Genomic DNA, 17,957 nt, shown 5'->3' with positions numbered 1-17,957 from the left:
TTACCAAAGGGAAGGGCCGGTGGGAAACCAGGCCTCTGGACACTAAGGTAAAGCTTGTGGCGCCCGGGGCCACTCCACTGGGGGGCAGCATGAGTGGCCTTCTGACCAGATGCCAGCCCGGGGTGTCCTGGCCTGGCTGTGTGATGCCAATAGTGTGGCCTGTGGCACACAGCTGGATGTCACCAGGGCCAGTGGGGTGACACGGGTGTACAGCAGGGCTGCCTCAGCACCCAGGACTCCCTGGTGGAGAAGTGGATGCTGGGAAGCACCCTTTGACCTTGCACAGGATTTTCCAAAAGGCTCCTTCAGACAAAGAGTTGGGGCTCCCAGGATGAGGTTTGCTTTCAGAAGTTAGACGGCTCACATGGGGTCCCATGTAGTCTCCTACTTTGTCACACCCGTGGGGACTCTGGCCCAGACCTGCTAGCACGGTGTGTTCAGGAAAGAGCTGGGAGTAGGCTGTGGCTGGAGCTCGGGCTGTGGGGGTGTCTCTACACAGAGAAGGGGGTTCCAGGTCTCAAGATACCTGGTTGGGTTCCACCCAGGTGAAAGCCTGCCAGGAGTAGATGAGGTGTGGAGGTGAACAGTTTGACCTCTTTCCTCCCTACACCTATCTTGCCCTCTCTCTCCCCATCCACCTATACCTCAGCTGTCCATCCATCCATCCCATCATTCATCTATTCACTCATCCATATACACACTCCTTTACCCATCCATCTGTCCCTCTACCTGTCCACCTATCCCTCAGTTATCCATCCAGCCACCCATCCATCCATCCACTCATTCATCTCTCCACTCAGCCATCCAGTCCTCTATTCATCCACCTGTTTCCCCATCTATCCCCCTATCCATCCATCCATCCATCCATCCATCCATCCATCCATCCATCCAGTCTTCTATTCATCCACCTATTCCCCATCTACCCATCAAGTCATCCTCTTCATCTACCTATCCCTTAGCCACCTATCCATCCATCCATCCATCCATCCATCCCACCCATCCACTCACTGATTCCTCTGTCATCCATTACCTATCTCTGTCATTAATCACTCACCCACCCACCCATCCATCCATCTATCCCACACACGTCCATCCACTTCCATCCACACCTTTATCTCCCCATCCGCTGCCCCAGGCATTGCTTGCACCCTGTGCCAGTGCTGGGCTGGGGGCTGGAGATGCATTAAGCACACTTGCAGTGTGGGCTGGGAGGTCAGAGGAGACCAGGAAACAGGTAACAGGAAGCCTGGGGAACCTGCAAGGAGTGAGGGGTCAGAGGCCCACCTTCACTGGGTGACCACTGGGAGCCATGGAGAACACGAAGGGGAAAGCAAGAGGAGTCATCTGGGGTGAGATGGATGGGCAGAAGGACCTGGCTGGACACGCCCAGGTAGCAGGGTCCAGCTGCCTGCCTGCCCTGCCTGCCCTGCCTGCCCTGCCTGCCCTGCCTCTGTGTGCATCAGCTTTGGGAATCTGGCGATTTTACAGCGGGGGAATTGAGTCCTGGTGAGGGAAGTGGCTTGTGCATGGCTGAGTGAGTGACTCAAACCAAGGAGCTGGAAGCCAGAGGAGCCTGGACAGAAAGTGCGCTGTCCTCCTGTGTGCATTCTCACGTCAGCCCTGGTAAGCTGACCATGCCTGCATCTCACAGAGGGAAACTGAGGTGAAGAGATGACAGAGGAAAGGCAGGCACCCCTGGGGGCTCCAGGCTGTTTCTCCCCTCAGGACAGCTGTGCTGGGGCTGAGGAAGGGCAGCAGGACTGGCTGCTGGGGGACAGCTGGCCCGAGGCTCCGGGAGACGGGGTGTGTGTGTGTGTGCGCGTGTGTGTGAGTGAGACGGTTTTCTCCTGCACATTCTGCCCCCACACCCCTCCCAGCCACCTGCTCAGCACTTCAGGCTGTTGTCCTGGACACCGTGGCTGGAAGAGAGGCACAGGTGACACAGCCATCCAACCGAATGACTAGGCATCCTGCCCCTGGCATGGGACAGGCTTCCCACTCTGCTTTAGTATGCCAAGTCCCCTGGGCAGTCCTGCTCCTTTCTCTCTTTGTCCTCCTCCTGTCCCAAGCCTATGCCTGGCTCCTGTTTGCTAGGGAGAGGCCACCCCAGGGGACACCTGCTACAGTTACCCCCATAGCCGCAGCTGCCACAGAGCCTGGGAAAGCTCCCTCGAGACCATGGGACAGTCCTCACCGTCTCCAAGATGCTGGGCTCCCCTCAAACACCGTGATGGTCAGTTCTGAAGCCAGAGGTGGCTCAAAGATTTCCTGCTACCATGGGTAAGGAAAGACCTAAAGAGCCACAAAGTGCCCTTTTCTTGGGGCACCATAGTCACCAGGATCATCACACAAGGGATAAGCGGGTGTCCAGCCCACAGGGTCAGTCATCAGGAGAGGGGAGGATGAGGGGGGGACACAGGTCTGGGTCAGGACGGACATAAACATCTGCTCTAAACAGCCCCAAATCCATATGGTTACAATTTTGTGATATCCAACCTAAAAATAGCTAATAGTATGGAGGGTTTGGTCGCTAAGCATTTCTCTTGCATCCTCTTTAATCCCTGCCTGGGAGTAGGTGTTTGGTACCCCTCATCCCATTTTACAGACAAGGAAGTTGATGCTTAGCAAAGGTAACTACAGGGCTGACTCCATTCATTTTCTTAGCAAGTCACAGCCATGTCTGTCTTCTGGGATCCGACCCAGAGCTCCAGAGAGATCCGAGGCCTCAGGGCAGCACATAGAGGAACCAGGAAGCAGGGACGAAAGCCTGTATCTCCAAAGGGTCTCACAGCCTTGTTCTGCCCTCAGTCAGGCAGCTGAGCTCAGAGCCCTGGGAGGCTGCTAGCATCCTCCTGAGCCAGCTGGAGGACCCCAGGGGCACGGCCCAGCCCTGCCATCCCTTGACAGATGGGAGCCCCGAGGCCCCAAGAGGGCCACGGTCGTGCAGCACAGCAGGGTCCTGCCCAGCAGGCTCCCGCCCGGGCCAGACAACTTTATTAATCCCAACCCCCCACTGCCCAGCTGGCGCAGCCCATCTGCCCCGAGTGGGGTCAGGAGGGGCTCTGAGGAACAAGGGCTCAGTTCATAAATCACTCCCTGCGCCCCGGGCATGCTGTCTGGAGACAGACAGCAAGGACGACAATCACAGAAACGCCAGCGTAGAGCCAGGAAGGCCTGGGATGAGCCCCACCCGGTGAGGGCACCTGGGCCTGGGGAGACCCACATAGAGTGAGGACGGGGAAGGGGCTGACCGTGCAGAGCCACTGCGATCCGGGCACGCCCTCCATCCTGCAGAGAGCAGAGCGCCATCGCACACACAGTGTGACTGTCCCTTTCCTCAGAGATGGAGCCACTCAGACACAGGGCTCGAGTCCCACAGCTGGAGAGGGACGCGGCCAGAATCACACCCTGCCTTGCTGGACCTTGCCCCACCTGCAAGCCACCTGAGGCTCGTGAACAGCGACCATCCAGTCCCTGTTGGGGTTTGAGGCAGGAAGTAGGGGTGCAGGACTTATTCCCTCAACTGGGTCATCAATCAGCAATCAGCCTGACAACCTGGCGAGCCCAGGGACAGGAGTATGGGGAAAGGCTGAACTAGGCTAGAACCTAATTAGGCTCCCAAGGGCGGGGGGAGGGGTCAAGGGTACCCCGAGCTAAGCCTGCTGCAGATGCAACTGGATCCCCTACACCACCTCCCTTGCCCCCCACGCTCACTGACCTATGACAGTCCAGGGGCCTGTCGCCAGCCCATCTTTCTGTCCCACCAGAACTCTCCCGGCACACTGCCACCAAACCTTCTTCCTAGGAATGGTTGTGCCCACATGGTGGCCCAGAGAGGGATGGGGTCCTCCCAGAGCACACAGCAGGGCTCCAGCCTCCAGCTGCTGATACTCCAGCTGCCAGGGCTCTCCCCAGCCGTCCTGCAGCCCCTGAAGACTGACCCCACACTCGGTGAAATTCCAGAGCCCGTGGCACATATTAGCTCACTCGATGCTCCCACACCAAGGCTCTGGGGAAGGGGCCCAGGACAGGAGGGGACTGGCAGCCTGGTCGCGTGAGTGGGACTCAGTACGTCCTCCGATGACCTCCTGGCCAAAGAACAAGCTTGGCCCCAGGGTCTGCTGTGCCATGGGAACTCCTCTAGCTGGCATCTCACTCCTGGCCCCGTCCCCTGGGCCCCCTCCTGGAAAGCGTCACACCTCATGTCAGCTGCTGTACTGGCTCTTCTTGGACACCCAGCCTTGAATGCAGGGGACACAGGTCTCCCCAGGGCCTGGGGCTGATGCTGGACAACCTGTGATTGGACCAGGCTCAGAGACGGTCACTGCCTCAGGTCACTCAGCCAGGCTGCAGAGCAACCTGCCTGCCCAGCTCTCAGCCCCTTAGCAGGGGTCTCCCAGCTTTCCCCTCCCTCTGAGAAGCACTTTTCAATGCATAAAACCAAATACATCGGATGAAGAAGGAAATCAGTTACAGCGAAATACAAGGAACAAAACATTAGAAATAAAAAAAAAAAACAAATCTGGTGGGGAACGGTGGTAGACACCTATAATCCCAGCATTTAAGAGGCTGAGGCAGGAGGACTGCCATGAGTGTGATGCTTCGATGAGAACTTTATCTATGCCTGACCCTGCTCCATCTGGGGCTCACAGTCCAACAGGCCCAGTTTTCACTCCTGTTCTGCCAAAGTCACACTTTGTCATTAGTCTCCAATCCCAGCATCGGGGCAGGAAATTTGCATCAGGAGCAAATTCAGTGTGGGAGCAGGGAAAGGGACAAGTCAAAACCATAAATCCTGCTAGGCGTGGTGGCGCACGCCTGGAATCCCAGCACCCCGGAGGCTGATGCAGGAGGATCACTCTGAGTTCAAGGTCAGCCTGAAGTACACAGGGACAACCTGTCTCAGAGAAACAAAAACCAAAAATAAACCCTCTAAATGCCTCAGGAGGAGCCTGTGGGCAGAGAGGACACCCCCCCCCCCAGAGAGAGGGGTGAGATGGTGGCCTGGCCCAGGCAGTTCCAGCCAAGGAGGCACGAAGCAGAGAGGACAGATAGGTTCCCCAGAGGGTGCCCATCCTCTGACCTCTGCACTCCAGCCTGAGATCTGGACCTGGGGGCTCAAGCAGGGAAGGGCCGGTGTCTTCGCTGCACACCCGGAAGCTACCAGGCCAAGTTCCCACACTGCAACATGAGGAGCCCTTGAGGTCTGTCTTGGGGACCAGGGCTTCAGGCAAGCTGGAAGCCGTGTCCCCAGATCTGGGGGTGGTACCACGCAGAGCCGCTGTGTATCTGGCTGTCCGGACGTCAAACCCCAGGCCCCGCCCCATCCATCCTGGGGGCCCTGAGCCAAGCACCTTTCCAGCGCCCTGTGAGAGTGCGTCAGCCATGCCCGAGTTTCCAGGGGTAAATCGGGGCTCAGGAAGGGAAAGGGTGTCCGCAGTGGGATGGGGGGAAGAACAGAGTCCTGACCCGAGAAGGTGCCCTGTGTGACGTCCAGGGTGTGTGCTGGCCAACGCAAGGCAGAATCAAGTGGCAGAGAGAATGGGCGGCAGGCAGGGGTCCTGGGTTCAAGTCCACTCTCCGACGCGGCTTTCTCACGGTCCCTGTATCTCCTGGCGACACCAGCCCTCCCTTCCCACGTTTCATCCTCCCAGACCCCAGAGCTCCAAAAGACCCTTTGAAAGACTTGCTAATGCATCCCAAAATACGCAGGGCTGTTGCTGGGGCAACCTGGCCCACCACACAGCGCAGATTTAAATATTTAATAGGTTCACGGGGATTAAAGGGGCCTGGGAACGGGCAGAGGGGGCTCAGAGCAGCTGCACAGCCCCCAGCAGAAGCACCAGAGGGGTAGCGTGGGGACCTAGATGGTGCATGAGACAGAGCCCCGCTCCCTTTTGCAGGTGGACAAAGGACACTTACACCATCCCCACCCCAAATCCCTCTGCTCAGGGGGCGTGCTGAATTCTCATGTTCTCCTCCAAGTCACACTAGAAGCCCCGAGCCTGCCACACTATTATTCCAGGTTTGCACCTGAGAGGCTAGATCAGAGAGGAGGTGGCACCCTACGACCACCCAGGGCAGGGCAGGGCTCTTCCCACTGTACTCCATCTCTCAGGAGCCGGGACTGCAAATACAATCGTGCCAGCGGCCAGCACACAGGAAGCCCTTTTTACAGACCAGGCACGTGCTGGGGACTCCATAGGCCTAAGTCACGGGACCCCACTCGGTAGGCACTGGTGTCCCTCCCTACAGGTGTGGACGCTGAGGCCCCAAGAGGACTGCAGTAAGTGGACACAAGTGGCAGCAGAGACACATGTACTGCCCTAGTCACTTTCTTGGCTGAACACAGAGCCATGAGAAACACCCAGAGTTACCTGGGCCATGGCTTTGTCAACATTAAGATTATTTCTGCAGCCAGGGATGTGGCTTAGTGTCATACTACCTGCTGGGAAAGTGCAAGGTCCTGAGTTCCATTTCTGGTACCACATACACAGACACACACACAAAAGATTCTTTCTTTTTTTTTTTTTGGTCTTTTTCATTTTTATCGGTACCAGGGATCAAACTCATGACTGCCTGCTTGCAAGGCAGGCACTTATGCCGCTGAACTAAATCCCCAGCCCCAAAAGATTATTTCTAAGCAGCTGATCAATTCTTGTAACACCTTCATAAAGTTGGGTGTGGTGGTGTAATACCTGTAACTCCAACATTCCTGGAGGCTGAGGCAGGAGGATTCAAAGTTCAAACTTTGCCTGGATGACTGATTTCGGGAGACATGGCCTCAAAATTTAAAGATGCACCGGATCTGGGGAAGTAGGTCCGTGTGAGGGCCCCTGTTTTTGTGTTTGCTTGCTCCTAACAGCCTGTGAGTCACAGGCGATTCTGTTTTTTGGGATCGAGGTCCAGACACCTAAAGGAGCTCACCTGAGGAAGCACAGCTAGATAGTCAGGAGACCCCAGGCCGTCCCTGTGCTCTGCTGTCCTAGTTCCCTGTGGCCCAGCCACTTCCTGTCTGCTCTTCTTCTTGGAGCCTCCTCAGACATGGCTCCCATCTCTTCCTCCCTGAGCAATGCTGGGTGGCCTCACAGGGGTGAAGCCTCTCAGAATCCAGGCCTGGGGACTCCAAGGCTGCCCCCAAGGCTGCCCAGCAAGGCCTTGACTTCTAACTGTACCCCCTAGCCCTGGAGCCCAGGCACGGCCACAGGGGAGGACAAGACCCCGGCCTGGGCCTCACCCCCATGGGGCTCGCCACCCCCTGCCATTTGCTTGGCAATAAATCCTGTAGACAGAGGGTCTTCTCAGGGTAGCTGCGGTGACTCTCGTCATCTGGCCTGAAGTAGGGGAGGCCACCCCTTCATGCGAAGGGACTGACTGCAGGTATTTGGAGCTCATGTTATGGAGCACAAATGGCTGGAACACAGAGTGACGGTGACAGAGTGGCCTGTGATGCTGGAGAGAACGAATCAGAGATGGAGTCTGGGGTCCCGCGGCGGGACAAGAGAAACTCAGAACCCCATTTTCCTTCCTCCTCATCAGAGCACCCCGGCTGCTCCCCGGAGTCATAAGACGAGCCACAGAGACGGGAGGGAACAGGAGGGGCTCGGACAGAGGGATGAGACCCGCTCCATTTCCACGGCTGGCCACTGATGCCACCACAACATGGACGGCTGGAATACCAGGGGAGACGCTGGTGACCTGACCTGTCCGGGAGGAGCACCGTCTGCTCCTGGAGGCCACCAGAAGACCACTCCCTGTTGCCCAATAATAGCACAGGCTGCATGTCCCTTATCTGAAAATGTACGGGACTGGAAGGGTCTCTGATTTGTGAGCTCTTCGGATTTTGGAATATTTGCCTAGATTTTACCGACTGAACTCTTTAATGTGAAATGTGAACATTCAAATCCTTCTGAGCATTGTGTCAGATTGCAGATTTCCAGACAAGGAGTGCCTGGCCCACCACAGTGGCAAATGTTATCTTCTCCATCTGTAGATGGGACACAAAGTCCCACCTCCCTCGGCCCTGGCACGGTGCTGCACAGGACAGAAGCAGCTAAGAAGGGGACAAGAGAGGACCTGCCACACACTCACTGAGGTCAACAATGCCTACAGCTCTCCCTGTAAAGGGCCGGAGAGTAAATGTTTTAGGCTCTGAGGTGACACTGTCTCTGTCCATTCGGGGAGGTGGCAGGTGCAGGGGCCTCCCAAAGACACCTGCATGGTGCGGGCTCATTCGGCTTTGCGAAGGTAGCCCTGGAACCCAGCAAGAGGCCCATGGCCTGTGTCCTCCACACAAAGCTCTTGGGAGCAGGACTTTGCTGCACAGGAGGCCTGGTGGTAGGGGGGTGGTGGTGGTGACTGGGCTGCAGCCCTGGGCCACCAGGGACAGGTGACAAAGGACTCACACAGAGCCTAGTGAGAGCCGATCATACAGGGCAGGCCTCCTCCCTCTGCTGAGCCCAGCAGTGGGGCAGACTGCAGGCGAGAGGAGGTGGGGAGCCTAGCAGAGACTAGCCAGTTGCTCCTGGCTGGGAAGGCCAAGACAGTAAGGGTGGTGACAGGCTGGACAAGAGCAAGACTGAGTGCTTACAGCAGGCCAGGCCCGGTTAAAAACACCCTGCATCTATTAGCTCAGTTAATGTTTGCAGCAACCTATGAAGCAGGTACAAATATCAAGTCCATGTTACATACCAGGAAACCAAGACAGACAGGAATAGCAACTTGCCCAGGGTCACATAGCTATTAGGTCAGCAGCTGCCTCTGGCCAGCTGTGTGATGCTGAGCAAGGTGCTTGCCCTTGCTGGGCTTCTCTGGGGAGACAGCCAGCCTCTCAGAGCAGCCCAGGGCTCCGCATGGGCCTGGTGGGGAATCTTCCCCTCTCTGCCTGTGTGGCCCTGGCCTTTCAGAGCTCTGGTCTCCTCTGTAATCTCTTGGGCCACATGAAAAGCCTCCAGGGGCCCCACTGGTCCTATCTCTCTCTAGGGATCTCAGCCTGACCTGTCCACAGGGCCACGTGGCCAGGGTCTCAAGACTCTGATGCTGACGCTGTGGCAATGCCAGGGGGCCACTGGTCCTTTCCTGGGAGGGACCGGGGCTCAGCAAGGAAGGTCACAACACAGATGCTCATGCATGGTCACGCTGCTCAGCTGGACACAGATGACCAAGGTGACTGCCACCTTCAGTGTCTCTTGTGAGGCCTGGTGAGGGGGTCATTCCAGGCTCTGGGAAAGGGGTTCAGGCCAGGCCCCAATCAGGCAACCTGGTGCCCCTTCTGTAGCCCTGAGGTTTAAGGACAAAGTCACTGCCCTGGGACCCAGGGATGGGGGTGGGGGATCAAGGCCACCAGCAGCTGCACGGTGTGGCCCAGCAGCCCCACCTCCGCCCTCCCCCACTCTGAACACATGCACACACACACTCACACGCACTTGACCATTTCCAGGCGCCCCGTGGTGGAAGGCCACTGTCAGCCAGCTGGCGCACGGTCTCTTACAGCTCTCTGCATGTCAGGACATGGACATCAATCCCCCGGCCCACCCTGGGAGCGCGACCCCCAGCAGGAAGTGACTGCCTTTCATTTAGAGGCTCTGCATGGGGGCGCCGGTCTGCAAAGCCACTTTGCCCAAGGTGGCTGTAAGACTAAGGGGACCTGCTGGGAGCAGGGGGCCACAGGCACCTCCAGGCAGGAAGAGGAAGCGGGAGCTAGGTGTTTCATTTCCCATTAATTAGGAAGAGGAAGACGCAGTTGTGAGGGTGGGTGGGGGAGCCTGTGGACCTGGGCTCCTGTGCAGGGCAAGGTGTAGAGACCAGGTCTCTGGATGGGGCTGTCCTGGGCTGGCCGGGCCGAATTCCAAGGTGCTGTGTGACCCTGGGTGAGTCACCTATTGCCTGAGCCCTGGCAAGGTGTCTCAGGAGGCTGTGTGTGTGTGTGTCTGTGCGTGTGTGTGTGTGTGCGTGTGTGTGTGTGCGTGTGTGTGTGTGTCTGTCTGTGCAAAGCCTGACAAACGGGACATTGTAGCTAACAGGAGAGTGCAGAACAGCATTCAGAACTTGTCTGTGGCCGAAAGCACCTCTTTTGGGGTGTAATTCATCTTGTCCCTGAGAAGAGCCTGGGGAGCGGGTCTACCAGGGAAAGCATCACACCAGGCTTTGCAAGGCAAATGTTCTGGTCTGAGATGGATCTGAAGCCATGCGTGGTGGCACACTCCTGTAGTCCCAGCACTCAGGAGGCTGAGGCAGAAGGGTCCTTGGGAGTTCAACACCAGGCTGAACTATATAGCAAGATGCTTTCTTAAGAAACAAACGAAACAAACCTCTCAAGGGCAAGCTGTGATGAAAGCCTCAGTCTGCCTCCGAGTCTCTCTCTGGCTTCCTCTTGGGCTGTGATGTGTCACCCTATCACCGCCAGGTGCCTTGGTGTGATGCTGCCAGAGCACCCTCACCAGTGATGAACCTGCCAAACGTGAGCTCGGCAGCCTGCTTTCCTCTCCGGAGCAGCAGCTTGGGCTGTCACAGTGCCACTCAGCTGGGATTCTAAGGTGGAGATGGGGGCGCCGCCATCACCCTGCGGGGCCAGCTGCCTGGACGAGCTGATCTCTTGCAATGCAGAGGTAATGGAGCCAGGCGGGTGACACCACTGAGGTCCTGGCTCTGCCACAGGAACTTTCTGGATCTCCTCAGCTCTATGACAGGTTGGGAGGCTTCCCTGGTGCGTAGTGACCCAGTTCTGTGGTCCTAGCTCAGGCTAGGTCTGTGTCCTCAAGCTCTCATGCCAATTGCATCCTTATGTGCCAGGTCACCACACCTGCGCCCAGTCTTCTGCCATCCAAGCAGCACCACGATTGTCACTGTCGTGTTATGGACATGGGGCTCCAGGGAGTGCCACTCTTCCCTGGTGACACAGCGTGGAGAGAGGCTTAGGTCCCCCATGCAGGCCACCCGTGGGCCAGGGGAACATGCTGTCCAATTTTCCAGGACTGGAGATTAAACCCAGGGCCTTCACACTGCGCTACGGCCCCAGTTCTTCCTGTTTTTATTCTGAGACAGATTCTCACTGTGTAGCCCAAGGTGGGCGTGAACTTGCTTTGCTTGTGATCCCCTGCCTCATCCTCCGGGAGCACTGGGAGTGCCAGTGTGCACCACCTCCCCCAGCTTGGGGTTCTCTTTGACTGCAGAGCTTGTCAGGAATATGATCAGGAGGTCCAGGCCTGGGTGAAGGGCCAGGCTTCCAGAAAGGCCTATGTCCCCTCTGTCCACCATCCAGCCTCTTCCGGCCTAACCCCATGGGGCGAGGCAAGGTTCAGCTCACTGGGCCAAAATAGTTCTCTTCCCCTGGAGGAGGAGAAGGAGGGAGAGTGCTGGGAGAGGTGCCAGCTCGTGTCAGTAGCACAGGGCCCTGCACGGAGGAGGCTGCCACTTGTCTCCTGCCCAGAGACAATGAGCCCCTCTGCCATGGTGAGGTCATTCCTGCCCCAGGACCTTTGTACTTGCTGGTTCCACTGTCTGGATGCTCTTCCCCGGATCTTCCACATGGCCCCCTCCCTCGCTTCAGTCCAGTCTCCCATCAAATGCCTCATGGAGACCTTCCCTGACCCCCATCTGAACAGTCCCTCTCCCCAGGCTCTATCCCTTATTGGTGACATCTGTCATCAAATGTTTTCTCCCAGTTATTTCCTCTTCTCTCCCTTTGTCAGGAGAGCAGAAAGACAGAGACTTCCCCTGGCCGGAGGAGCACTGAATTCCGGTGCCCACAGCAGGGTGTGCTGCGGTGACTGGAGGCTGTTTGGGGAAGGCATGAAGTAAAGGATGAAGGGAGGGCAGGGCAGGCCTTTTCCTCGCGTTTCCAACTCAACCCTTGCTAAGCACTAGCTGGAGATGCAGGCCCCGCGATGCTGGTGGGCCAGGTCATCCCAAGGAGGCCCTTGTTCAATGGTGACTGGGAACTCGAGGAACGGCAGCAGCGCAGCTGGCCATGGGGAGGTGTCCCCACCATCTCTCTGCCTGTGGAGCGGCGGGAGGACCAGAGGGTCGTGGCTGGTATACAGCATGGCCGCAGGCCACCGTCCCAGGACATGGGCCCTCCACACTGTCTCTCTACTCTGAGGCGGACATGCATGACTCCCCATCTCTGGGAATCTGGGGACTCGGCCCGGAGAAAACTGCGGGAAACGGCACTGCGTCTCACACAATCCTGCAAGACGTTTAAATGAGGTGCTGGCTCCCAAATCTCTGAAGAAGCTGCTGTCCTGGCAGGAGGCGCAGTGGAAATCCCGGGGGCTCTGTGCCCCTGGTGTGGGGAGAAGCCCCCCCAGGCCCAGTGGATATCACACGTGTTTATTTTATTTTTTGGTATCAGGCATGAAACACACAACCCTGCACTTGCCAGGCAGGTGCTAACGCTGCTGAGCTAAGCCCTGGCCCATAGTCAGTGTTAAAGGCACCATCCCCAGGCAGGAGGAGGTGAAGGAGGAGGAGGAGGAGGAAGGAGGGCCACCTTGGAGCTGCTTTCGGGGCCAGAGCTGAGACTTCCGGTAACCAAGGAAACAGAGAGGAAAAAAGTCCCCTCCCCAGCCCACTAACCTCCTGCGTCACACACATCAGCCCAGCACCAGGATCAGCACCCACGCAAAGCAAACGCGTAGCCAGGTAGCCTCGCTTAGAGGAGGCACGTCCCCAGCAGGTGCCAGTGGCCTCCTGGAACTCTTGGCAGTCCCGGCCCTCATTCCCATGGCACCAACTATGCAGATTTCACTCCGCTGTGGGCTCCTGCACCATGACAGCTCCTCGAAGGGCCACAAAAGGAGAAAATCTCCACTGTCGGCAGGAGTGAGGCCTCAGACTAAACCCTCAATCCCTCCCCAGGCCCCAGGGCTTGAAACCCAAAGCCAAGAACCCTGGGGCCATTCGGCTTCTCCCTGGCCCGTACACCCTGTAGAGTGTTCTTGAGGCTTCTGTCACATCATTGATGATGGTGCTACTTTTGCATCCTGCTGTTTTTTGTTTAGGACACTGAGATCTCGGAGGAGACCACAGGCTGCCAACAACGCTGCGGACAATGCTATGGGGCCCCCCACAGCACCCCAATGCACGCACTAACAGGCATGAGAGGAGGGGCCCCAGGGTGCTCTGATGGCACCACTCCAGGGAGGGGACCTGCCTGCAGGGGCCATCAGAGGGACTGTGGGTACAGTCTGTAGCCCACGCCCCTTCCCTTGAGCAAGGGACCACTCTGACACCATCCCATGTCCCTGGCTCAGGCCACCCCTCCCAGCCCCCCAAACCAGCCCCATGGCCATTACTTGAACCCAGTCTTTAAGACAGAGTCTAGTGGTGTGGGATCACAGCAGTGTCACAAGAAGTCCCCAGTCACCAAGCTCTGCTGCAGGTGGCTTAGGAAACCACAGCTAAGCTACATTGGGGACTCTCTGCCGACATAGGGCAGGACAGCCAGTTTGCCAGATCACAGGCCGGGGGCTGTCCTGGGAGCCTGCACCCACACATGTGAAACTCCCACCTCTGGGGTTTCCTAGCCCACACCCCAGGAAGCCCCATCGCTTGCCAGGAGATTGGGGCTGGCTCTGCCTCTGGAAGAGGGTGCTTGGCTCTGTGCTTGTACTCAGCTGAGATTTCAGTTATGGGGCCTGGAAGTCACCATCTAAGTAGTAAGAAGGGCTGAAAGCCAGGCTTGGTGGCACAAGCCTGTGTATAATTTAGTGCTATGGGATGCTGAGGCAGGAGGGCTGCCAAGTTCAGCCTGAACAATTTAGCAAGATCCCATTTCAAAATAAAAAATAAGAGCTGGGATGTAAGTCATTGCGAAGGCCCTGGGTTAGAGTCCGGTTCAACCCCATCAGCTGACTGCTGGTGATCTTATTGTATTCTTAAACTCAGGTGATTTCAATTCTTTTAAACAAGGATTTTGTGCGTGTGTATGTTTTTCAGACAGGGTCTCACCACGTAGTTCAGGCTGGCCCTGGGCTCACTTTATAGCCCAGGCTGGCCTTGAACTTGCAAAAGATTCTCTTGCCTCACCCTCTCAAGTGCTGGGATTACAGGAGTGCACTAGCATGCTTGGCTTTAAGGAAAATAAACATTTCATGTAATTAAAACAAATCACTGTGGAAGGGCCATTACCTCCCTGTGCAGGGGCTGCCAGGTCTTTTTGGTGCAGTGTCCCAGTGTCCCATGGTGCTCTGCAAGGCCGGGCAGAGCAAGGCTCCACCTTAAAGCCCACTCTGATTTCTCCAGCCTGGGCAGTGGTTCTCCTGTTTAGTCCTCATTCTGGGCTCATTCGGGCCACACAACGAGGTCACGGGTGATGAAGGCATTGCTGGAACTGGGGAGGGGAGATGGGGTGGCCTGGCTTAGAACCTCTGCTCTGCCACTGAAGATGGAGACTCCGAGCTTGCACCCTCGAGTCTGAGCCTCATTTTGCCTGAAACACGCATGGCTCATGTCCCTACCCTTTGCTAAATTTCACGTAACCCTGGTTCCCCCCACGACCATGCAATGAGCCAGCTCTTACTATTGCATTTCCCAGAGGGAATTCAGGTCACCTCCGTAGATCCAGAGCCACAAGGGCTGGGCTTGGACTTGGTGTGGGTTCTGCATGGGAGGCCAGTGTGTAGGCACCTGGCTGCTGTGTGACCTCCTTCCAGTTAACTGCCCTCTCTGTGCCCGTTTGCTCTCCTAAGCATCTGACTCGTAGGGCTGGTAGGAGCACTGGTAAATAAGCTATGTAAAGCATTAAAGCAGAGCGTGGCATAGGAAGAGCACAATATAATACTGGCTGTTATTAAATAATGGATGCACTTGTGAAAGTTTGTAGTTTGTAAGAAGCCAGTCCGGGTCTCACATTTGAGGTTAACTGGTCCAGCAAGAGTGTCTGCGACAGCCAGGTAGGCCTACCCTGTTGTGCCCACAGCAACACAGGGAGCCCTCTTGACTACTGCAGGGGCTGGCACATCCTGTGGCCGAACTGTGTCTCCCCCAAATTCAGGTGCAGAAGCCTCAGTCCCCAGAGGGACTGGATTTGGGGAGGACTCTTCGGGGAGGTCAGACGGATGGGTCCTAAGCTGATAGAGCCGGCATCTTTCCTGGCACTGGAGATTGAACCCTGGGCCTTGCACTGACTGAGCTACAGCCCAGTGCTTTTTTATTTTTTACTTTGAGACAGGGTCTCGATAACTCACTCAAATTGCTCAGGCTGGGCTCACACCTACAATCCTCCTGCCTCAGCCTCCCAGAGTGCTGGGATTACAAGCATGCACTACCACGCCTGCTAGGACTGGTGCCTTTATGAGCATTTAACTTCTCTCTGTCTCTCTGTTTAGCCTAGGGAGTAGTTGGATGAGGACCCAGTGGGTGGTTTTGAACCCTTGTCTGCAAGTCCAAGGGCGAGGCCTGGACAGCGTCTCCAGTCCACACCAGGGAGAAAGGCTGCACTGGGCCGGGTTGCTAGTCTCTTAGCAACTCTTAGACTCTGAGCTCAGTGTCCGAGGCTGCCATGGTGGGTGACTCTGGCTCTAGAAGACTCTGAGCCGCTCTCCTGGGAAATGGGCCTCCCCAGTATTTCAGCATGGCCTAGTGCCGAGCTGGAGCACTGTGATGCTTGAGAGTGTGGGGGAAGGCAGGAGGAAGTCCTGGAGGAAGCCATGGGCAGAGCTGGTCGGGCGGAGGCGCTTCCTGGGATTCTCAAACTGCTGCCCTGCTGCTGGAGGCTGGAGGCCCTGGGAAGATCCGCTCTGCTATCTGCCTTAGTCAGCTCTGCAGGGCACTAGCCCGTTCCTTAGGAGCCCAGTCCGGGGCCCCAGGCAATGGATTCCCTGGCCTCCAGCCTGCAGTGGAGAAAAGGGGTTCAACGGGAACCCCAGGGCAGGGGTGGGGTTTCTGGCTGCCAAGAGCGGGAAGCAGGCCTGCAGCAAGGGCTCAGCGAGGTGTCATGAATGCGTGCAGGCAGGCAAGAGTGAATAAATGTGGTTCTGGGGAAGGTGGCCACACCCCCATTGGTGAACCCATCATCAAGGCTTTTACGAAGTGGCCAGCAGGCCCCACAAGCCAATACAGAATCAGATCTAAACAAAAAACGGTGCCAACAGCATTGCCCGCCCCCACCTGCTGGCCCTCCAGCACGCTCTGCCAAGCACCTCTGCCATCCCATGGCCCACCGTGCACCAAACTGTCAGCCTGTGCTACTCTTACTTCCTCACATGTAGGTGAGAACACTGAGGACACAGGGGCCACTCTGCCAGTAGACCTGGGTCTGAACCCGGCCCCACTGAGAATGCAGTGGCCGAAGCTGGAAGGGACAGGATGGGGACAAGAACCCCAGCCCGGCCGCACCCAGACTGGGCCAGCCCCAAGGCATGCTCGAGCAGCACGGGATGAGGATACCGTGGGGGTCACACTCCAGTCACCCCCAACCCCCTACCTCTCACTGCCCCTAACACACCTGCACATGCCCATCCCCTGGAGGAGGGCAGCGACGGGCCAGAGGAGCAGGTGACGGCCCTGTGGCCACAGGGATGCGCCAGAAGGAGGCCTGCCTGGCATCTCATGCCTGCCTGGCCTGGGTGCCCAGCCCAGGGTCCCACCTACAAACTCTCACTCTGTACTCTCTGGCACCCTTGTCTGTGTGCACCCAGCCCAGTGCCCAAGCCCAGCGTCCCTGACCCCACTCTAGGCTGCACCTCCTCTGCAGCAGGTCAGGAGTCTCTTAAAGGACTTGGAGCCCTGGCCTCCAGGATCCTGCTGGGGGAAGCACAATGAGGGGTGAGTGGCTGGGAAGGAGTGTTTGTCCAGCTCTGTTTGCTCCCTGGTCCTGGCCCCTGATGGTTGCATGCAGACTTCCAGGGGTGGCTGCCCCTTCTCCAGGGCCATCGCTCATTCCATCCTCACCAAAATCTGGGGGAGAGGGAGATCTTTCCACTGTTCCTGCAGCAGCAGGCCTAAGTAGGGGCTTTACACCTGTAATCCCAGCACTCTGGGAGGCTGAAGCAGGAGGACTGCAAGTTTGTGCCCAGCCTGTGCAATGAGCAACACAGCAAGACCCTATCTCAAAATATAAAAGGGCTGCATATGTAGCTCATGCAAAGGCCCTGGATTCAATCCTCACTATTCACACAAGGTAAAACAAAATACAGCACAAAACACCAAGGACACAGGCGTTGTGGCCGTATTGGTGACCAAGCACGCAGTGAGCAGAGGCTGAGCACCCAGTGCAGGTGGGTGGAGCTGACTCAGAGCTGTGGAGTCAGAGGCAGGACAGGAGAGACAGGGAGAGAGTTGGTAGAGAGCCAAAGGTTTGTGGTTGACCAAAACCAAGCCAGGGACAGATCTTCAAAAGTGCATGGCCACAGCTGCCAAGAGGGAGCAGCATCCTAAGATGCGGTTTTGCCCAGCACAGTGCTCTCTCCTTAGATGTGATCATGTGCCACACCTCCAGTGTGTACGAGAGCGGTGTGGCAGATGTCGGGACTGCAGGGCTGCCTGCTACACGGGGACCGTTCTTTCTCCTCCCACAAACTCAAGGGGTGGTCACATCCCTGGCCTTTCTGAGAGCCATGCAGAGCAGATGAACCCTACCCTAAGGAGGCTAGAATCCTCCCAGGTGTTGGGCAGGGGGACCCTCTCAGCAAGAGGAAGTCGCCCAGGGCCACTAGATACAGGGGTGCCACAACAGTGGGGTGGCACTAGGAAGCACAGCTGCCCTGGAGAAGGGCTTCTGAGCAGTGCTTGGGGAGCCAGATGCCACTGCAACACTGTGGACATGTAACACGCATGTGTGAAAGCCAAAGTCACCAAAACTGAGGTGGCTGTCACAGGGAGATCAACCAGGGGACTGTCAACCACGGGAAGCTCCCTGCTCCCCATGGTACCCATTGGCAATGCCTGCCATTTAATCGGCCCAGCACCCCTTTCTCCTGAAAATAGCACCTGGGTTTCCCCTTCAGGGAACTTGC

The 17,957-nt window shown here is 57.1% G+C and overlaps 1 protein-coding gene across 5 annotated transcripts in view; it reads right to left on the bottom strand.

Moving 5' to 3' along the window:
• Tspan18 (tetraspanin 18) overlaps positions 1 to 17,957 on the bottom strand; it is a 125,860-nt gene that overhangs the window by 17,421 nt on the left and 90,482 nt on the right. The gene's annotated exons all lie outside the window — the stretch shown is intronic.

This window comes from Cavia porcellus, unplaced genomic scaffold, assembly GCF_034190915.1.
Source record: "Cavia porcellus strain 051 isolate PalLab524CR breed Dunkin Hartley unplaced genomic scaffold, mCavPor4.1 scaffold_17, whole genome shotgun sequence".
Classification (NCBI taxonomy): Eukaryota; Metazoa; Chordata; class Mammalia; order Rodentia; family Caviidae; genus Cavia; species Cavia porcellus.
The sequence above is the reverse complement of the archived record's forward strand: the minus strand, read 5'-3'. Positions and strand labels throughout refer to the sequence as shown.